We start from the raw sequence: 23,426 nt of genomic DNA, 5'->3' as shown, positions 1-23,426 counted from the left end.
GTCGCCCATATCTGTCGTCCATCATTATAATAGAGGGTTAATGCACTGAATTTACATAAAAAAGTCATATTGTCTGCATGAATTATTTACACTCTCAGCTGTTTTTACAGCTTGGTTTCAAGCTGGATTCTGGGAGAGATTCAGCCAGTAAATTACTCTGTAGAGACCTAACTGTATAACTACAAACAGAGCCTGCAAAGAAAGGAAAAGGGGGAATGCACAAGCCAGTGGTTGTGATGGGGGAACAAGCTGTGGCTTTTCTTTTGCTTGCAGAGGAAGAAAAGAGGGCAGGGAAGCTCACCTGAAAAGTTCTGTATGTGCAGCTACACATTAGCATCTCCTCTCAGCTGCACACATCATGGCATTCTGCTGCAGATATGTTTAATTCCCAGGCATAAATTCACAGGTCAGCACATTCTGTCTTTGCAAAACGATGTGCTGCTGGAAAAAGCACATCTCACACAACATCCTCTCTCATCCCCATCCTGATCTATTTGTTGTGCAGCAGCACCAGTGGCACAGCTGGGTGTGGGTTGCCTCAGGAGATGGGAACATCATCCCTGTCCTGCCACAAGGACAAGACATGCCTGTTATGCTCAGAGAATGATGTGGAGATTTTCTTGGATAAGCAATGACATCCAGTAATCTCTGCACCACGATTATTTGATGGCAGCCACTAAATGTCACCTGAAAGTATTAAAGCCACAGGGTCATGAAGGGTTTATTGTTAGTAGGAAATCCTCTTTCTCCTTGAAAAACAATTGAATCTCAAGTGTTATTTTAGGATCTGTTTGAAGTAGCTTGTTTCTTACTCATTCTATAGTTGATCAAAGCTGGGATAGGTCCTATCCAGACTCACTAAGAACTTCCACAATCATTACCTGGCTCCTGGCTGTGCTATTCCACAGTAATCAAGTATCATAGTTACCATGGCAACTGGCATTAACTGATGGAAGGGTATTAACTGCATCTCCTGGGCAGTGTAGCACACATTTGGTGTGAGTCCTGCTGCTCTAGATCAGGAAAATCCTCCAAACTTAGTGCCCATGACCCTGTGACACCTCTGCCCCCTCCCCAGTGTCCCAGAAGAGAATCCTGCAGTATTGTCACTCTGGTCCCACAGCTCCACCTTTCCCCTGGGGAAACTGAGGCAGGTTTTGTGACCCAGCCACGCTCTAAGAAACTCTGTGGCACCACCAAATCACAAATAGACTGGACCAGTGTTGGTAGTTCTTCCTCCTGATTGTTTACACCCTTTAAATATTTGTGGACTTATGCACCATGCTGCAGGTGAGCCAAGCTGTACATATTTATCTCACTTAATCTTCCCTCTTAAATCAATCTTTCCAGTCAATCTCTTCACTCTCTAATTATTTTTGTTGCTCTTCTCTGAACTCCCTCCAATGTGTCAATCAATACCTTCTTGGTAATGAAGTGCTCTGTAAAGAGCACAGTATTCTAGAGGCAGCTGCATACAGTGCAACAATGCAGCCAGTATGGATTTTCAGTCTTCACAGGAAGGTTGATCTCATGGTAAGGGCACCAGACCAGGGTTTTGAAGATCCAGGCTCATGTTCTTGCTCTGAGGGACTCTCTGTGACTTTGGGCCAGGAATTTAGGCTCTAGTTAAGTATCTATATACACTGTGTTGCTTGGTACACACAAATAATGAAATTACATGGTCTGTGTGACAGAGTGAGGATCTGTCTGTGTAGATGGGAAACCCAAATACTCAACCAGAGAGAATCCTTCTAGTGTAGCTCATTCACTGTTGATATGGAAGGACATGCAGCTTTTCCCTGGTACAGTGTTGTTAAACATCACCAGACAGCAGTGCCTTGCCAGTTATTGCTTAAGGACTTTTAGCATTTGCTGTATTGTGACCATATTGCTTTGTTTTACTTTTAGCTAGTCTCACTTATTATATATTCACTCAAACATCCAGTTTCTGTTGCATCTTAAAAAAAAAAAAAAAAAAAAAAAAAAGTAATTTGAAATCTGTGAACTTCTGTTTCCCAATGGCTGAGTTGAAGATTTCCTTTATTGGGCACAGTGGGATGCAAAATAGTCTCACACAGCTATGAGTGCATTCCTGTGCTCCAATATTGGGTCTAGAGGGGGCTCTGGGAGTTGATCTGCTGTCTCAAGGCACACCAGTGAGCAATAGCATGTTAAAGCATTCAGCCACTGTGTGCAGGAGGATGTAATTCCCCACACCTTGCACAGGTGATTTCCCCAGCACAAGCACAGGAGCTGACCTGGGTTGATCACTCAGCTCTTACACCAGTAAAAAAGCAGCACTAGACTCTCTGGAATGGTTCACTCTGTTATTTTTCCACAAACTGCTTATATAGGGACATGCAATTAATGCATGATTAAAACTTGTCTAACTCAACTGTTTTAAGCTTTTCTTTAATGAATCTCATGCTCTTTTCCTTTCTCCTTTAGAAGAGGAATATCAGAAAGCAATGATGTCTGAGAATTGCAGTTATGATTCATCAAGCTTGCAGAAATGCATTATAATGTCCTATAGGCTGTAAGACTAAAAATTATTCCCCCTTGGAATGGTATTCACACAGCTTTTGCTGTACTGAAGTGTACATTGTAATATAATCATAATAACTAAAGTAAGTTTCCCTTGGGGATTATACCTCTGTGTGATTTAATTCTTGAATTTGTTTTGCTTTCATCCCCAGGAGAAGAGAGATTTCAGTTATAAAGTATTCTTCCTAGAAATATCAGACACTGCACATGCATTCATAATCTGCACTTACATTTACAGAGCCTGGGCCAGGAGGTAAGCAGAATTAAGAGTGTGTTACCATTTTGTTTAAAGAAATATGGTTTGTTTTTCAAAAAAAAGGAGGGCACAGGTGGGGATGAGTCCTGCTTATCCCAGAAAATTCCCCACAGGAACTCCCTTCATGTGACAGAGGAGATTATTTGCTTTCAAGAGAAGCTGTCACTCAGAGGGTCTGAAAACACACAGATCAGACAGAAAGAGTTTTTCATTATAATTAATAAAGTGTGGAATTAAGTGGAAACTTGCTGTAAAAACTTACTGAATTTCTGTGTAATTATGGTCTTAGTTCATGTTTTAAATGACACTGTGGACACTTCAGAGGTTGGGTCACAGTAACTTTCTTATAATGAAATATGAGGAGAAAAGCAGTCATCAGCATATTGATAATCAAGTCAAAGAATGATCTATCTATTCTGTTGTTAAGACAGTTCTTAAACACTGTAGTTCTTTTTGAGTGATTTTACCCAAGAACAGTGATTTTGCCAGCACATTAATCATTATTCAGTTGCCAGCACACCATACTTTTCTTCTGAACAAGTTTGTTCCCAACACTTTTCTATAACATTAAGTGGGATGTGTGTTCTTCAGCTGGCAAAAAGTGTGTTCACCTTTAAAAATAAAATTATATCTTTTATAGACAATAAATATATACACACACACTTTCAAAAAGACATTCCTTAAGCACAGATTAATTTGATCACAAGTCAAGGCTTATCTACCAACAGCCTTCACCTATAGGAAAATACATGGAAAGTTTGCATTATGTTACAGCTTTCTCATCTTTTGGGAAAATTACAAATAATTTTCTTCACATGACAGTCCATGGAAACTGCTCCAAGTACTAATTTGAGAAATACAATTCTTAATTAACCACTTTCAGTAGACAGCAAACCACTACACTCCTTTTTTGAAACATCTACTAGGGAACAAAACAATGTAGTCATCTAGTGGAAATAATGAATGCCCTGCCATATGAGCAATTTAAAAATAGCCTGAGAAAAGAAAAAAAAAAAAAAAAAAAAAAAAGAGACAGAAAGACCCAGTTTGAATCATAAATACACTATTAAAGATGAATTACACGTGCAGCTGGTATGCATAGCTAGGTACAGGCATCAGCTGCAGCTGATGTAACATATCCCAGGCAGCAGAGACTGTGTTTCACACAATGAACTTGTCTCAGATGATGATGTTTGAGGAAAACATAGCAGCAATGGTCATGGGATAAATCCCTTGATTTTTAAAGACTCATTTGTTTATTCTACACCTTCAAAACCAATTTATATTCCCAGTTCTGCTGTAAACAATGCCAAAGCAAACCACTCTCATGATCTCTGAAGTCAGGACATAAAGGAACTCCCCCCAGCTTTCTTTTCCTTTTTATTTGGCTGTCTAGCATCAGAAGGAAGAGCAAGCTCGAGGGCTCTGCTGTTGGTTTTGCCTCTCCCAAAAGTGCCCCTGACTCTCCAGGTTGGATATCAAAGCTGTGCCAGCAGCTTGTGAAGCCCTAAAAGAAGGAAGTCACAGCATGAAAATAAGTCCTAGCTGGTTTCTCCAGGACAGCAAATCACATTGTATGTGTAGGAACATCAAACCAAGCTTGTGTTTCTACTTCCTCCTTGTGATGAGGTTACAGTTAAGCAAGATGGAATTTTCTGACATGAAAATCACCTGGCAGAAAGTCAGTTGTGTACAAAAATGCACGGACTTCCCAGCCCCCTGTGAGAGTGCAATGCCCTGCAGGGGAGCAGGTATCTGTCCAGCAATCACAAACCCCCTGAGGGCCCCTGGCAGAGCTGAAAAGCTCAGACAGATGTTGCTAAAGCTTTATGGGACTTACTTAAGGGAGGCAAAGCAAAGGACAAATGCCTTCTTGTTGGAGTGCATTAAGGCAGCTCATCACCACCCACTGCATTTGCAGCAATGCATCAGGTAATTGCATGCAGCAATTTTCCTAGTTTTAAATGTGACAGTCTGAGAGTGCATTGTCCAAGTCTGGGGTCTAACATCACCTTAAAAAGCTCTACAGCACTGGGTTTCCATGTATTTGTCTGGGCTTAGAATTCACTGCTCAGAGGATGTGTCTCAGTTTGGAGAAAATCACTCATTTCAGAATGTTTCCTCTAATAAACAGGGTTCCAACAGTCTCTTTCCACCAATAAGAAGTGAATACTAGTGGATGAAAGTGAAAAAAACCCAACTGTTTATTGACAGAATGCCCACACTGCATGGGAAATGAAGGTAAATAAATGCTAGATATTGAATTGTCAGACTGTTCCTCCATACCTCTGCACACACACCAGAACAAAAACCAAAATGCCAGGGAAAGAAAAAAAAAAACCACAAAGGCCAGCCAAGTGGTGAGGAGAAAGATGGTGCTGGCTCCTGTCTCAGGGAGAAAAAAAAAACCTGAAAAAAGGGTTCACACAGCAGCTCAGGAAAACAGATGGAACCTGGTGAATCTCTGGTGTTGGTCCCCTCTTCACAGCAGATGAAGCTGGTGTGTTTGTTGTGCTTTTCTCTCTCTAGCTCAGCTTTTTCTGAGACCCAGGACTAAAATGGAGAGGAGTCTTGCCTTTCCCACCACTCTCTGACCTGGGATCAAAACCAAGCTGTCCAGTTCACTTTGAAAAAGCCACTGGAAGATTGCTGCTGCAGCCTCTGCAAGGCCAGGGAACGTGGAAAAAAACTTTTTTGCCTAAGCTAACAAAAGACCAAGCTAGCCAAGCAAAAATTCCCAGATCACACAGCACACCTGATGCCTTGGGAGTGAGGCTTTGAAAAACCCAAGTCTCCCCCCAGACCCACCTTCAAGCCATGAACCCACCTAAAGCAGATGATCAGGGAATAGACTAATCATCATAAAGTCACCCCAGGACAGGATGTCATTTCCTGATGCTGTCTCAGGGTACATGTGTTGAATAACATGTGTAGAATGTCACAATTTTAAACTGAAAAGATGCTACAGAATGTGAAATGTTATGTGAGTCACAACTTTAAAGCACAAATTAAGGAAGGTTTACAATAATTGTGATGCAATCCTATAATAATTTAGAGAAAGTTTCCTCAGACTTCTAACATTTCTAAAATTCTTCAAGTTCAAATCAGTGTTGCCAGCACCACGCCCAGCCTGGTTTGTCTTTGTGACAAGAGTTCTCAGGTTCAATAAATACTTCAGTGGAGAATTAAACCCCAGCTCTGGTTACAGCCACAGTTTTGAGGAAATTACTCTCTTTCTATAATAGGTTGTGGGGCTATTCTGAGGTGATGCACAGTATGAAGTTACTACATTTTAGCTGTATTATTAATAGCACAGCTCTATTGATCCCATAAAACTTTCTCTAAGTATAGGGTGATGTGAATTAATAGCTTTTACCTAGTGCTAGGGGGCATGCAGACACGCTATAAATTAGACAGTCCCTGACCTGAAGTGCTCACAAACCAGATTAGAACAAGATGCAGCAGGTGGAGGAGACAGACTCTGGGGAGGGAGGAGGAGGAAGTGGAGAGCAGCAGCATTACACACCAAGAACTCTCTGCTCAGCAACAGCCAGGCTGTGCCAGCTGGCAGGGATCTGCAGCATCAAAGATGAGTCTGCTGAGGGCCTTAATGAAGGTGAAGGAAGTGACTGTTTTAAGGGAGTTTCCCTTATGTATGTACAAGAAATAGCCCATGGGTAAAGCATGTGGTGCTTGTGGGTGAAGCAGACTGTCAGGCAGCTCTGTCCTCCCAGGGGATGGGTGCTACTGCTGGTCTACTGGGTCAAAAAATTACCTTGTGCAGTGTTCCTGAGTGTCTTCCATTCACTGAGATATTCTTCTCTGTCTGAATTTCTTACCTGGGAGATAGTGAAATAGTCTTTAGAGGTGCTAATGATGTCATTATAAAAACATACAAAAGACATTTTGGCATGTCAAGATAAATTCAAGCCAAGTGCACTGCCAACATGCCACACTCCATGGTTCCCCTTTGAAATAAATGGCTTTATGCACTTCAAAGAGGGCTTTGTTTCACTTGTTTAGCACAAGATGCAAATACCTTGTCAGACCTAGCAGAAGAGAAAATGCACTTTGCACATGGGGAGCAGTAATACCCAAGCAGACACTCTAATGAGAATGATCTCAGGTTTGGGAGGCACAGCAGGTAGAGGAGGACTGGATTTCTTCTATCTTGTTTATTCCATTTTTAATTAAAATTATTTTCAAAATTGAATCACCTCGCAACAAGGACAGCAGGGATATTTAGATATTTTCTGAAAGAGCTTCCCTTGCACATATAAAGCCAGACTAGGAGAACTGAACACAGAAATGGCAACATGGCCATGACACAGTCTTCACAATCTAAGAGCTCAGATATTTTTATGCTTCCAGAAAAGACTAACACTTTTTTAACAACTTACACAACTGACACATGGGAGAAGATTTTTTAATACACCCTTGGTAAAGGGTGAAATGTTCCTTCCCCTTCCAAGTGTTGTTCCAGGAGAGGTAAAATTTTGGGCATCTGCCCTGAACTTGGAATGAGCTACTCTAGCAGAGAACTCGTGTCCATGCTGCTGAGAAGGTGCAAACACTGCTCACAGCAGCTCTTGGGTAGAAACACATCTCACATCTCCCATTTCAATGCAAGTTACAGCTGAGGCAGATCACATCAAATCTGTGCCAGAGAGAATATTATTTTGCCTGGCAAAAATTAACCATTACCTCAGAGCTGTACAATTAACTCAAGCAGTGTTTCTGAAAAGTTGACTGATCAGCTTGCTCATTAGCAGGAATTCTTGCCCCTCATCAGGAATTACTCTGAGCCAAGGTCTCAGCCCTGACCACACAGAACTGCAAACACAAATTAGTTTTGATGCTGAGCAGAGCAGGGAGAGGGGATGGACAGACTCTTTAGGGGACACAAGATTCTGGGGGCTGCTCTTCCCTGGGCTCTGCTTTGGGGTGGAGGGCTGAAAAGGGGATGGGAGGAAAACAAGAAAAAAAAAATCACCTTCTTCCTTACTTCTCATAGGTATTAAGAAGTTGTCTTCCTTAAAAAAGGAAAAAGATCTTTCTGTTCTGACTCTGTTTCAGCAGAGGTTGTCCAAGCTGGGAATTACAACAGAATCATACAGTGATGTGATAATATGGCAATATTTAGGGGAGTTGTACAGTGGAGACCCTTGAGTAGGAGATGTCTTGGAGTAGCAGCTGATGAACTTAATGCAGGAAAGAAAATAAAGAGAAAGAAAGAAAGAAAGAAAGAAAGAAAGAAAGAAAGAAAGAAAGAAAGAAAGAAAGAAAGAAGAAAGAAGAAAGAAGAAAGAAAGAAGAAAGAAAGAAAGAAAAAAAGAAAAGAAGAAAAGAAAGAAAGAGAAGAAAAGAAAGAAAGAAAGAAAGAAAGAAAGAAGAAAGAAAGAAAGAAAAGAGAAAGAAGAAAGAAAAGAAAGAAAGAAAAAGAAAGAAAAAAGAAAGAAGAAAGAAAGAAAGAAAGAAAGAAAGAAAGAAAGAAGAGAAAGATTGTACACATTTGAGCAGGATACCCATTAACACAAAGAAAAGTTGGAGGTTGGCTTTTCCCTTTACTTGCGAGTTCTGCAGGGCATGTGAGAGAGATCAAGATTGAGACACTTCACAGTTGGAAGAAGTTACACCATCCTGAAATTGATTTACTCCTGATCTGGCATCTGTTCCAACCACCTACCTTCGTCAGGGGTCCCTCCACCACAAGGCAGGTATTCGAAATTGTTATTAACTTTCCTGAGCAAAGCAAAGTAGCTTGCAGGATTCCAAAAATTTTAATCTGGGGCTGTCTGAAGAGAGACTGAAGGGGTTGAGACCTTTCATCTTAAATTTAATAAGGTAGTGGCTAGGGTTGGCACTGCCTATCCTCTCTACTCTCCAGGCATTTCAATCCACACCTACAATTTACTGGAGTTGTTCAACAGGCTTTGCTTTTCCCAGGCACACAGGTGGTATAACTGAGAGGACAGAGAAAAAGAACTTGGTATTGTTTTGGAAACACTCCCAGCCCAAACACCAGTTTCATTCCCCAGCTGCCCTCCCCATGATGCAGTGGCCACTGAATATGAACTGCAATTGTGTCCAGAGCCTGGGCTGCCCTCACCTCACATGCACTCAGGCTCAGGAATGTTCTGACAGCAACAACTTCCCTCCACCTGCTCAAACTTGGCACCTCTGTCACTTCTATCCCAGAACAGGACAGGGAAGCTCTCATGTATTCCTTTCCAGACATTATCTGGCTCAGCAGAGTGATGACAGACCTGACTAAAGCTCTATTACGAAATATGGAAACATTTCAAACCTCCTGTTCTAATGCACATTTTAATGTGTGCATTACAGCTGCTGTAAGTACTCTGTTTATCCTAATAGAGTTCTTTATTTATTGGTTCATCCAAAAATAAAATTATGAAAATGGTTTTAAAGACAAAAATATGTTTAATGTGTCTCTGTAGTGGAAGGAAAGGGCTCTGATTCTGACACACTGTGGGAGGCTCAATAGCTGCACTTCAGTGCAGCTGCCAGAAAGGATATACTCAAGATTAGAACTAAACCTTAACATTTCACCACACTTCTTCCAGCCAAAAGCTTTCTGTACATAATCCTGTGTGGCAGGTAAATGCTGCAAGTCAAGTTCCTGAGTCTGTATCTGGTGACTTAGAGAGAGCCCCCAGAAACTTCCATTTCCTATTTACAGCATCCATACAGCATAACCTCAGAGGATAACCCAAAGAGAAATGGGATCTAAAACCTGTTTGGTCAAAGTATCACTTGGCAGTTGATTTGAATGAAACACAGCTTTTTTTTTCTCTGTTTCTTTATATAAATTTTTAAGTCCTTGTAATGGATACTGAAAGGTGTATCAGGTGCCAGTCTGACAACTCAGCATCTACAGTTGTCTCTTTGCCCACAGGGCAAATAGATTCTATGAACTCTTTCTCAAAATTCACACCCTTAATTGCAATTCTAGACATTGTTGATATTGCAATTGTTCTGTAACACAATCAGCTTAAAGTGGAACGGCAGAGACCTCAAAGTTTATTTATAAATAACAGCAGATGCGAAATTTGCATCAGAATGGTAAGAGGTTGATGCTGCTGTTGCTCATTTACTCAAAGCCGTGTCAAAAGGATTTATCCAGCTCCCTAAAGACTTCATTTCCTATTTCCTTTTACCTGTAAGCCAAGTCCTGGCCTAGAAAGTCAGAGGTTCTCTCAAACAGGAGAGAGCACAGATAGGGTGGCCGCAGGAATTCCAGGTTCCCAACTGGAACCTCCTGTCAAGAGGCTGGGGCCAGCTGCAGGCTTGTCACTGCAGCACTAGGTAATTTATGAATATTTGGCTCCCTGAAGTGCATTTCTTGAATAAATAAGGTTGTGGCCTGTGTCAGTGGTGAAAAAAAAAAAAAAAAAGGAAAGTTCCTACTGTATATTCTGAAAGATAGCATGACCTTGAGGACAATTTATTTCAAGAGGAAAAGCACTGTGAGACTTCTCACAGAGTGCTCAGAGGCAGCCCCTGCTCATTCCCCAAATATATTCAGAACAGAGGCAAACACCTCTTACTGCAATTCAAGGCTGCCTGAGTTTTCACCTGTAGATATGCAGATAAACTTATATCATCAGCTTCCAGGTTTCTGTGGGCTGGAATGTCAGCAACAGCTACAGTGATTTAGTGCAGCAGCTCCAAATGGATTAAATCAGAGTAATTTGAATTTTACCCAGGCTTGTCATATAAATCTCAGAAACCACTGTCTTGCATAAAAACTTCCTCCCGACACTCCTGAGGAGTCATGACATAAACCAAAACTTTGGTGGAAAATGAGAAACAAAGATTTTTAGCATGGAAAACAGGCAGCATGAATAGCACATTGGGCTGAAAATTTGTACTTGCTTAAAGATAGCAATTTTTTGTATTTTATTAAGTATATTTTCCCCCTTTTTTATATATTATCATGCATCTTAATCTGCTATTTTTTTTAAATTAAGTCAGTTTTAATTTGAGTGATTTCCACTCAAATGGAATATTCTTCAAACATTCCACTCTTCAAAAAGAATATTACTACATAAGAGTCTGGAATATTTTAGTAAGTACAATACCACTACAGTGCTCCCTCTGCACAATCAATTTTTTTTTTCTGTTTAAGAACCTCCTCCTAAGAGTGGCAGAGCAAAAAGAAATTTGTTACTGGTTTCACTGATGTCAGATTTTGGGTTCTATCTTGAGTAATACAAATGATCTGTGATTTTTTTTGGTCCCCAAAATTTAACTATATTTTGCATTTATTTCAGCACTGCCTTTGTAAGGATATTTGAATCAGCTCGGTAAAAAGACTGTTATTGTTTGTTTAAAAACAAGTTCAAATTACTCAGCACAATAACGTAACTGATGAATGCACTTTTCTTCATCTGTGTAGGATTCAGGCAGAGAGACAGATCTATCTACAAGTTGTTCCAGGTTTCTACTGATGTTACATCACCCTCTGTGGATTATATTTACTCTCTGGTCCACAAATAAAGCTGTCATTTGCCTCACATGAGTCAATGTCATCATTCCTGATCCCAGATCTCTGTAAGTTTCTAGACATCAAAGGATTCCAGGTCCAAATACTTCCTGAAAAGGCATTTCAGCTTCACTTTTGCAAATACTGAACATGGAGTTAAGATCATTTCTCCTGTAAAAACTTGTATTCACAAAAGGACTGCAAAACCTTTGTAAGTCAAGTACATAAAAAAAACCCTTTTTTCTTTCAGGTATCTGTAACTTTTCCCCAGCAGCATTTACTAAACTTTTTTTTTTTTTTTTTTTTTTAATTTTTTAATTTTTTTGTGAAGAATCTTAAGAAAACCACCCCCAAACCCCAAATTTTCATTGCTTAGTGTCCAAGGTTACAATGTAAAAATGTGCCCAAAAGTGTGTATTCTGTCACCATCTACTGCAGCCGGGTGGGACAGTGACCCTGATCTCCTGGCCTATATTCTCTGCTAATGGGCCATCTTTAAACCAGCTGAGGCAATCATCCTGACCTTTCCCATGATCCACCCTTCATCCAGGAGGTATCACCTCTTAATGGGCCATTGTTTTAAACTGGGTGTGGCAGTGATTCTTATCTCTGAGGAATTATCTCCTGTTAATGGGCCATTGTTTAAAACTGGGTGGGGCAATGACCCTGATCTCCTGGCACACATTATCTGCTAATGGGCCATCTTTAAACCAGCTGGGCAATCATCTTTATCTTTCCACAGCCCATGCTCCCTCCAGGAGATATCTCCTGTTCATGGCCATTGAGTCCCAGTGCCTGACTGATAAAATTCCATCATCCCACTGGGAGATGCTCCACCCAGGGGGAGGAGCCAAGCTTTTCCTACCTAGATAAAAACTGAGATTTGAACACCAAAGCAGCCCTTACCTGCTGGTTTCTGGAGCACCAGAGCTTACAGCAGAGCTTAGCTAGTCTTAGGATAAAAAAGGCTGCTAAATGTGAGACCATCTTGGGAGAAGAAACTCAGACTTGACTTAATTTCATGGTGAAGGCAGGCCCTCAGCAAATACCTCAGGTGCAGGTATTTCCCTTATGTCACCCCTTCCAGGAGCTGCTCAGAGGCTCCTGCAGTTGCACTCACTTCAGAAGGTCAGCAAGGCAATGAGAACACATCAGCTGTTTGCTTATAGTGCACGTACACTGGAATAATAACATACTCTCTTTTCTTTGGTTCTTAAGGTGGATATGACAGTACCTGGAGGAGATACTCATCTGTCTACCTAACAATCAGAAATACCTTACTAAATACGTCTGAAATTAATCCATTGTGAAAGTGAGAAGGGAAAACATAAATACTCTCATTAATTCATATGTACATACACCAAACTTTACATAACATACAGAGTAGTTGGAAAGATGCCTGCAGGTCTAATTGCATTTCTGTGTGAAGAGCATTTACACTCTCTCATCTCTGCTTTCTCCATTCATTTTAGTAATTACATGTAGAGAAGCAGCTAACACACTTGTAATTAAAACCAGCAGTGAAGGATTTTTAGGTGTTTTAATAGAAGAGAATTGACATGGAAAGCAAGCAGAGTTACTAGAGTCACACAAAACAATGCAAGCCCCAGGAGGAGCCTGTGCCAGAGTGCCCACAAGGTGCCCATGAAGACATGGATGTGTGCAGGCAATGGCAATCAAAGCTCAGACCATGAACACTCTCCACCTCCAGTGTTTGATAAAATATATTTGATCACAAGGCCTGGAACTGTGTTCTGCTGCTGGAAACCTCCTGTTTCTGATCACCAAACACTGGATTTAAAACAGGTGCTTCATATAATCTAAGGTGGTTCATTTTTTATCCATTTCATTTGGAATTTTATTGGTGAAGGCTGTAACAGTTATTTCAGTTTGGTGGGTGGAGTTCCTATGAAACACCAGATATTTTCATTTAGATGATGAATATTCATAACTCAAGCAAACTGAACCAGGCAGATTTTGTTGCCCTTTCTTTCCTTTCCCTATTACCCAAGCTGTGCATGATATTTTAGGTGATGTGCAAATAATATTCTCATAGAATCACAGAATATTCTGAGTTCTCTTTCATTTTAAAGTGAAAACTGGACAATATCCAAGCTTAATCTGGGAGGTCCTGAACTGAACTATGGCATGTTTGCAGCCCAAGTATCAGCAACTCACACAAGGACTATTCTGATGGCAGAAAGTGGGAACAGTAATTGAGTAGTCAGATCTTTCCCTGAGAGCTTTTACCTCAATGTAGTCCAGAAACTAACTTTTATAAATGCTTTTTCTCAGGCACTTTATAAAAAACTAAAGCAAAACAAAACCACATACCAAAAAAAAAAAAAACCACCCCAAAACCCCAAACCAAACTAAGTTGTACTTCTAGGCTGTTTGCATGGCCATCTGAGCAGCTTTGCAGCTTTCTGGAAATTAAACAGGCAGGAAAAAACCTAAATCCCTTTAACACTCAGCATTCTTTTAGCAAGAACAGAAGCATTCATTTCAGAAGAGACATACATGACCAAGACCATGGCGAAACATTAAGATTTGGGTTTATTTCTCATTATTTTACTCTGATTTGATTAGTAGTAAATCAAACTCAATGCCCCAAGCTGAGTCTGTGTTACCTGTGACAATAATTGCTGAGCAATCTCTCCCTGTCATTATCCTGACCCATGAGCTCTTTATTATATTGTCTCTCCCTTACCCAGCTGAGGAGGGGAGGGATGGAGTGGCTTTGATGGGCACCAGGTTCAATCCATCATGATACTTGGCAATTTTAGGAAAAAAACTAAAGCCAGCCCAACAAAAACCAAAAAAAAAAAAAAAAAAAAAAAAAAAAGAAAAAGTGCTGCTGTTTCACACATGCAGCCATACACGTAGAGGCAGGCAGCAGCCTTTGCCAAAGCTCATCTGTGCCATGTGCCAGCAGCCAGCTCTCAGCAGATTCCCAGATAGTGCCATGGAAAACCAGGATTCAACTCAGCAGCCCTCCCAGTGCAACCTGCCTGGGCAAACTGCCTGCTCAGAGAGGGAAGGGAAGGGAAGGGAAGGGAAGGGAAGGGAAGGGAAGGGAAGGGAAGGGAAGGGAAGGGAAGGGAAGGGAAGGGAAGGGAAGGGAAGGGAAGGGAAGGGAAGGAAGGGAAGGGAAGGGAAGGGAAGGGAAGGGAAGGGAAGGGAAGGGAAGGGAAGGGAAGGGAAGGGAAGGGAAGGGAAGGGAAGGGAAGGGTTGGCCATGGGTACACAGGGTCCATGTGCACCATCCCCACAGGGCATGAGAGCCCCACAGCTCCCAGGCCTTGCAAACTTCTGCTGTATTATAACAAGAGCTGCTGTTAAAAGAGAAGTCCTGCAAGAGCAGAGGACAGAGAAGAGCTCTGCCCAAGGCAGCATGGAAATAAGCCACAGCAGGTCTCTCTCATGAGATTTTCCCCCTCCCAGGAGACACATCAAAGGCAGATGGGGAGATCCTGTCTGCTCCCTCAGCACGGTTAATTAATTCAGAGGGTGGGAGAAAGAGCCAATATGAGTCTGATTCTGTCAGGGAGCATGGCACTGATAAACCAGGAGTGCAAATTCAGGAATTTTTCATTTCTTTCACACCTGCCAAAGAGGAAAACAGCAGCATGATTCAGATTTGAAAGAGACTCGATTTGGGTACCCCTGACATGTCACATGGCACCACATTACCCAAAAAACTAACCCAAAAAACCTCAGCCCCTGTGACACGTTTGAAAAAATCACATCAGTGTTTTGGTTACTGCTATTTCAGAGAACAAAGCAGAGGTGAGGCCTCACACAGAAGAGAAGCCACAAACAGGGACCTCTAGCCCTGCTATCATTGAGCATCTTACTAGAACAAGATAGGCATAACCAACAAACAATTCAGGAGAAATTAATTCAATTGTAGTTGACATAATAAGCACTAGGACAATAATACTGCTTTTCTATCTAATGAACACTACAGAGTTGGAGATGTGAGACCCAAAGTAGCAGGAAGAAAAAAAAAATGAAATGGAAAACTCTTAAAATGTAGGATTTCCAGGCATTCAGGCTGTAGTAGAGAGTCCCTAGAAATGCTCATAAATTAATTAAAGACGTGCAGCCCTCACTCCAGGGGTATCATTGCTCTAATATTATTTTTTTTTTCTCATAATTCAAACATGAGATGAAGCATCTGAGCCCAATTTGGGACTAGTAATTTCTAAATAAAAGATAAATGTGTTGAGGTTTCATAAATAGAAAAAAGAGCATGACATTATAAATAAGTTTTAATATCTGTGTTATTGTAAAGTTTCTCTGTTCAAGCTCCTGCCCTTTGCAGATTGTTCCTATTCATTATGTATTCAGGTGCATTAAAGATTCCTTGGAAAAGGGACTTTCTTTGTGCAAGAAGAACTCCTGAACCACTGTTTATGGGATGGTCTGCAGCCCTGGGGCACAGTCCCACTGAGCCAATTGCCTGTGAATATTTAGAAAATATTACTCTGCCCTGAGTGGGTTTTTTGGACCACAGGAGAGGTGCATTAATCTGTGTGCTCCCTTCTTATTTTCCCTGATCATGGATATTCCAATCATAGCTCTCAAAACTACACCATACACTCTGAAGAGCTCCACAGTACCTTTTAAACTTTTGTCCAAAGATGTGTAAGAATGATATTCCAGCAGCTGGCAGGTCTGATGAGGCACAGAGACATAGCCCAAGAAACTGGTCCACTAGTGCAACATTTTCTAGGGGAAGGTGAATAATTATCAGGGTACATCTGCCCAGTAGTTAAGCAAAGTAGTGCCTGTTTAATCTAGAGTATAAAAGGTGCTTTGTTCAAGTCAAATAGAATCACATATCAGCAATGTACATTAATAACTGATAGCATAAATATCCAGTGCATTTAATATTATCAAACTAATTACGTGTTGGTTTGCCAGGAATAAAGGTGAGCTTTAAAATCCAAGATGACATGATTACCACTGAGAAAGACATTCTTGCTCATCCTGCACACACACTAAAAGCACAGGTGACTGAGACAAGTCACCAGGCTGGAAGCCAACCTTATTTCATGCACTGAATTTTTGATAAAAATTCTAATGAGCCCATCTTGACAAGCTAAAGCAGTGCTGCCCTGGCCAGAGGTCTGCAGCTCACTCTGAGGTAGATGTGAAAGTATTAATTTGTTGAAGGGTCACTCAATGCATGCAGCATGAATTCCTTAAAGAGCTAGCATTGCAAAAAATGTTGACTGACATAAAAATTTTACTGTCCAGGTGCAAAAGAAAAAAAAAAAATACTTGCCACCCCTACTATAATGGTACTGAAGAAAAAGCTTATTCAACACATGTACCTGCTCCACTCAGGCAGAGAAGTTCTTCTCTGAGCCTGAAACATTGCATGTACCAACCTCTGGGAGAGAGCTGGAGTTAAATGGGGTCAGAGCTACATTTGCTCTGGGGAGAAGAAAGGCTCACTTTGAAGACAGGCTGGTTACCCTGTTTTTCTTCCTACACCACAGCTTTCAAATTGCAGCTAGAACTTGAAGGGAGTTGTTCCCACAAGCTCTCCAGCCCAATGTCTCCACCCAAGAGGCTTGAGTAAATAGCAGAAGCTCTGGATATGAATCAGATGGAAAAGATTCATCCCTCTCTGCTAGGTCTGAGTTCAAAGGCAGCCACGGCTGAAAAGCTAAATCAAGATCACTATCTGTGATGGAGTGCTCAGCACCAATGAACTGCTCACCCTCAGATGCAGAGCAGCAGGCTGCATGCACCATTCTACAGAACACTGGGAGAGGTGAGGAGCTGTGCTTGTTTTGGGAGACTTTCTTTGCTCTCTTTCCTGTCTGTTCTTCAATTTCCTCTAGCTGAAAATCTTGCACCTGACCTCTCAGTGTAAGTACTCAGCCTCACAGCCAGAGGAAGAGCACAGAGGATGCAGAATGTATGAGAGAGCAGAGTGCTCAGCCTCAGGTCATGGCAGATCTCCTTCTCCTTGTTTGTACCAAGACACAGAGCAGCCTCTCATCAGTAATGGTGTGCATGATCCATTCCTGCTGTGCACACATCAGTTCTGTTTTGCTCCTACACACAGGTCACACCTATGCAGCCACTGCTCCCTGAGCAGGTACAGCCCCTCCTGCAAACACAGCTTGCTGGTTTACACCTGTAGGAAACCATGACCAACTTATTATAAATGGCCACAAATGAGGAATGAAAAGGATGCACAAAGGCAAGGATGTGTCCACAGACAATGGAGAGTGTGTGTCAGTGAGAGCTGAGAGCACAGGTGGCTCTGAAGATCAGTGACAAGTCTGTTCCCATGTGACATTTGTGCAGGTCACAACATCCATATGTGTCCCCTTGTATGTGCTGGCACAGCTCAGGTACCCCACTTGTGAGCTGCTGCTGGAACACAGCTGGAGCCCAGAGCTAGGGTGTGCCTGTACCTCCCTCTGTGAAGTTGTCTGGTTTATTATCTGTAAAACAGAACACCTGGGAAGATGAGCCAAATAGTATTAGATATAATCAGATACTTTCTGTCTTCAGGTGCCACCCATGTGCACACCTTCCCTGCCAGCTGTGGAGTGAACCTGCTAACAGTTCTATTAATAACGAGCAGTGTAAGTAGGTGAACTGGATGAACTTGTGTGAAAGCAAAACCCCAGAGGTAGATTGGTTGCTCTGTTCAAAGCAAACAGATAACTATCCCAGGCTTCAGGCAACTCTCCCCCTTTCCCACCTCCTCCTTTGGGGCATCTCCAGACATGTCCAGGGTGGTGCAGCCTGTCAAACAGACATTTAATTGGTGATGCATACATTTATAAAATGGATCACAAAGCCACCAATGACCCTGCAAAATGCCAAGTGCCAGGACTTCCTCTGGGGACTCTTTTGTATTAATCCTCACTGTGCATGCCACTGTTGGCACCTGAAAGTGAAACTTTGCTCCTCAGTCTGGAGTCCTGGGCTGCCAGCAGCAGCACTGTCTGTGCAATCACATGGCAGGGACACAAAATAAGCCACATTCCCACAAAATAAGCAAATTCCCACAGCACTCAGCCTTCTTACAGGCCAAGCTCACACTGACCACAGGAGAACACCCCAGGAGCCCCTGGCCAGGTGTCTGCTGGCCCCTGGGGTCTCTCACTCCTGATGCAACTCCTGAGCTTTGTGTCAGGGCAGGGAAGAGCAAGGACTGACTGGATTGCAGGACTGGAGCTCAGGGACTCTCCATCAGCTGGCAGGCTGAGCAGTGGAGATGGGAGGCTCTTGGACATGTATTTTTGTACCCTTGGCAATAATAAGAATCTGATGCTGAGTTATGATTGTCAAGGGTCACAGCTCAGCACCAGTGTGATGAGTAGGACACTTCCAGAGAGGCAGAAAAACAGGCTTAGGACCACGAGGAGTGAGGAAGGACAACCTCCTCAGCAAGGTTTGGGACACCTTGAGCTGTCTGTGTGCTTCTGAAATGCATATTCTTCTCTGGCCTCTCCTCCCCTCTTCAGACCCAGGAACAGTGTGCAGAGGTGCTGGCATTGTGCTTCACATGAAATAGTTCAATCAGCTGTCTTGAGGGGTGTAAAATAACTTTGAGGTGTTATGTACTCATACTTGCAGTAACATCTGTGGGATAAAAAAAACCCCTTTCATTCTAATTTATTGATTTTTCAAAATGCAAATGGATTCAGGCCAAAAAGGATCTCCCAAAAGTCCAGCTGGGTTCTCAGAGGGGCTTTTTAATTTTGTGTACTTTTCTATGTGAAATAAAACAGTGTTTATTTCAGATTAACATGCATATGGCAGTCTTTTAGATTCTGGAGTTTTCTGCCTGTCATTATGGGTAAAATTTTCAACATATTTTAAAACAGCTTCAAGTGGAATTTTGCAGTCAACAGCAAGGATTTTTGGAATCATCTGTGTAAGGTGAAGGTTCAATTCCTGTTGCAATTCAGTGGGACTTCAGGTGCTCTGCCACTTAGCTGGCTTTCCAGCACCATTCCAAAATCACAGATAAGAAGTAATGACAAACCTTAAAATTATACAATAAATACTATTGCTGCTTACCACATAAATTGGGAGCAACCAGAGAGAAGAGTGCAAAAATCATAGGAGAGTAGATTAAAAGTAAGTTCCTTTGCATTGTGAACTCTCAGAGAAGAAGGAAAATGAAGGTAAAACAAGAGGTATAATTCCCCTGAGAAAAAGAGAAGTTTAAGGACCCATGAAGAATTTTTCAATACTACTGAGTGCAGTAGGACAGGGAAGCAGGTGGAACCAGCATAAAGACTTGCCAAGGAATCCCTTAATACTCCAGTAAAGCAAACTGTAATTTGATTTCTCCCTTGGGCATGCAGTCCCTGTCCTTAACTAACAGCACTTTCACCTGGTGAAATGTTTGTGCTGCTGCAAGGAGGATGCTGAGCTTGCACAGGAATGTGTCCAGGCTGACCCAGGTCCTCACCTGTCCCTCATGGTGCCACAGTTGGCAGCAGCACTCATACTGATTTTTCCACCTACACCAAACCCACCAAATCAGTATCTCTTCTCAGCACAGGGTTTAGATTTCCCCATTTGGGCTCCATGGTCAGTGTTGTCCTGATGTCACCATTACATCCCAGCTCAGTGCACTGAACAGAGCCATGGTGCTGTCCTATGGCATGTTTGTCAGTGTTCTGGAAAAACATTTTGTTTGACTTTGTTTCTGTGCACAAAAAAAAGTGTGTAAGGCTTCTGGGATTCTTCCTTTGTGTGAGGATATGATTCATGGATGGCATCTTTTATAAACACATCATGTCCTCCACCTAAAGGTGCTATGTGCTCCAAAAGAGCTAAATATATTAGCATTCTTTAACCATAACTTTTGAAGTCGACATTTGACTACTTTTGCATTTCTTCTAGGTTGCAGTTAGACAACTCCTAATTCTATGGGGAAAGCAAAGACTATAAAATGCCAGAGCTTCACTCTGCTGAAATAACATTAGTGAAATATCAAGTCCTTTATGATGTCATGAGGGATTCCTTAATATGACTATAGCCTCCTAATGACATCATAAAAAACAACTGCAACATCCAAAAACAGCCAAGGGTCATCAATCAGCCCATCCTCTCTCCTACTCACCAGGGGCAGCAGCCCAGCTTGCTCCTATCTGCTTTTTATGAGCAGTGCTGTCCTCTGAATAGCACACAGAGAAGAGACTAATAATCATACAAATATCAGGGAGAGCAGTCAATCATCACCTGAAATGTTCAGCACACCTGGGGGAAATTCGGGTGCTGCAGCTTGAAGAGTCTGCAAGTTTTGCATGTAGAAGAGACAACATTACTGCAACACAAGTTGGTAATTCAGACTTTTTTTAAAATGTGGGGGACAATGGGGCTGAGAAATGAATTCTGTGGCTGCTCTCTTTACCCTCTAGCTGTAAGCAAAAGCTTTTTCCACGTTGCCCAGATAGCCATCTGCATGTTCCACAGTACAATGACCACACTGAAAGAGTTTGCATCTTCCAGTTGAAATGGTCCAAATGAGATACAGTGACAGCCAAATGCCCTGGCAAGAGGGGAAACAGCTTCCTCCACTTTTGAAAACACAATGCCTCAGAGGGAGAGCCTCATTATACTCTTTTAGGAACACTTGGAAGTTTTCCAGGGTTGGGGACAACTCAGAGAGTTTCCAGTCTGTCGTTAAAAACCTCATGTAATGATACTGTGATACTGATAATGATACAGATACTGTGGTTTTGAGGGTCTTGGAGGGTGTTTAAATTGGAGCTTCTGCCAGCAGAGCACTGACCAAAGGAGGGGGTTTTTGTCAGGTAAGAAGGGGAAAGATCTGATTTCTTACCTTGTTCCTCACAATCTTACAAATGTTTATGCAATGAGCTCCTGAGTGGGCAGCTCCTGAGATGTCAGGGTACTTCACAGTGGGCTGTAGAAAATCCCCACCTCCTGAGGTGTTGGGAAGGGGGATTTGTCACAGCTCTAGAATTAACTGAACCTGGAGATTGTATCTTGGTTTCACAGTGAGTGTGCCCTTGAGCTCTCTTTCACTGACTCCTTTCAAGGGCACATGGGCTAGAGCCATCTCCAGCTCTGTGCTTCACCTGCTCCCTCTCTGAGCAGCTGCAGGGACAAGGCTGTTTTCACAGATTATTTCTGATATGAAAGTTATGGTTTGACTTTACTTCATGGCTCCAGTGTCTCTAGCCAGCCCATGGAGAAGCACAGAGCATCCTTCTCCCTTCCTTTCTGCATCCTGCAATTGTTGCAGAAGGGATCTTGGGGTCAAACAACAGCTCAAAAACTGGTCACTCTGGGCTAGGGAAGTATATCAATAGTAATGAAAATTGCCCCATTCCCAGGCAGGGAAGCAGCAGCCCCACTGCCTTTTCCTGGGGCTCAGAAGTCTCTGTTGCTCTGGGAGGTTTGCATCACCTTCCTTGCTCCTTGCTTGCTCTGCTGGCATCTGATGAGTCCCTGTCCATGCCAAATCCTCATCCTTGATGTGTGCTGGGCCAGTCATTTCTCAGCACAGATTAGCTAATAGATGTTAGAGCACCCTCCCCTTTGATTTGTTTATTTCATAACATGAGGTTAAACCAATCTGTGTATTTTTTAAACACTGCTGAGAAGCTTGGAGGGAGCAAGTGTCTGACACAGGTGTGCAGAATGTGGTAATGGCAGGACAGGGTCTTGGCTGGTCAATGTGCCAATGGAATGGCAATTCTTGAAAACAGTGAGTCCAAATCTTGCCTTTTGAAGTTGACATTTGCCTACTTTTGCATTTCTTCCAGGCTGTAGTTAGTAGTCTCCTAATTGCAGTCTCCTAATTCTGTGGGGAAAGCAATGCTGTAATAACATTAGTGAAATATCAAGTCCTTTATGATGTCATGAGGGATTCCTTAATATGGCTGAAGCCTCCTGGGGCTAAACTGAGCTGCTGTGACTTCCAACCCTGCCCTGCTCAGGATGTCCCACATGTCATTTTGCACAGTGGGCACCAGCCCATCCCTGTGCCCAGCCCAGGGGTCAGAAGATCCCCAGGGGTGTCCCAGGAACAAATGGTCTCAGTGGAGCCACTGGTCATGGGCTAACCACTGATGAGCCAAGCCTGAGGGCCTGGCTGATCCCTGACTACACATCTTGCCATTTCATTCTTGCAGGCCTTGTCATTTGCATCCTCATAGTTTCAGTCTTGTAGGGTCGTTGGACACTGCTGGGAACCAGGCAAAAAGCAGCCTTGAAACCTTGGGTTTCTCAGGCTGCTCAAGGACAAGAAATTATAACAATGATTAAGCACCTGCTGGAGACAAGAGAGAGACGTGATGTTTTGCAGAAGGCATGTTTTCAAAGAGGTGTTGCCTTTTGGACTTTTCTATTCTGTTTTGCACAATCTATCCTATATAAGTGTAGTGTTTCTTTGAATAAGAACTCTCTCTTTTGCTTCTCCATTACAAGAAGAACTATATTGCATTACCCCTTTCACCACACTCTGATAGCTCAAATGCAACATTGCAGGACCAATGCAACTGCCATCCCATAAAGCCTGATCAGGCCAAATATCCAGAACTGCTGCTGCATGGCTTGTCCTCCCAGGGGTTCTTTCAGTTTCTCTTTCTTTTGTTCCAAATAGCTGTGCTGAATGCTGATGTCAGACAGTTCATTAATTTAAGGACACCAGAGCTCAAGCAGTTCATTTACAAGCCAGCATGAAAAACAGAGGAAAGGAGGAGACAGTGCTGCTGGCATCTTTGATAAGCAAGATATTCAATAATTTTAATCTCAGTGTAACTCTGCTATTTTCAGATTATATAATCCCACTCTTGAAAGAGGGTTTTTTGAGCAGACTGTCACATTAAATAGACACATTTGCTGCATATGTTAATTGCAGTGGAAAGCTGTTAAGCAAATAAGCTTGTTTCGTCAAAATGTTATTCTTTTAGCAGGTCTGTTCCTTTCATGGACCTCCAATTCACAAGCCATGTTCTTCCAGAATGCATGTTTCAGTTGAAGGCAAAGAAATGTGTTCACTGAACTGATCAATTTTTTTATTGTTCAAATTTTAAGGCATGCTATGCAACAGAAGGAAATTCTTTTAAATAGGTTTATTTCTGCTGCAGGATATCA

The sequence above is a fragment of the Erithacus rubecula genome, assembly GCF_903797595.1.
Source record: "Erithacus rubecula genome assembly, chromosome: 23".
Taxonomy (NCBI): domain Eukaryota; kingdom Metazoa; phylum Chordata; class Aves; order Passeriformes; family Muscicapidae; genus Erithacus; species Erithacus rubecula.
This window is presented reverse-complemented; position numbering follows the sequence as displayed.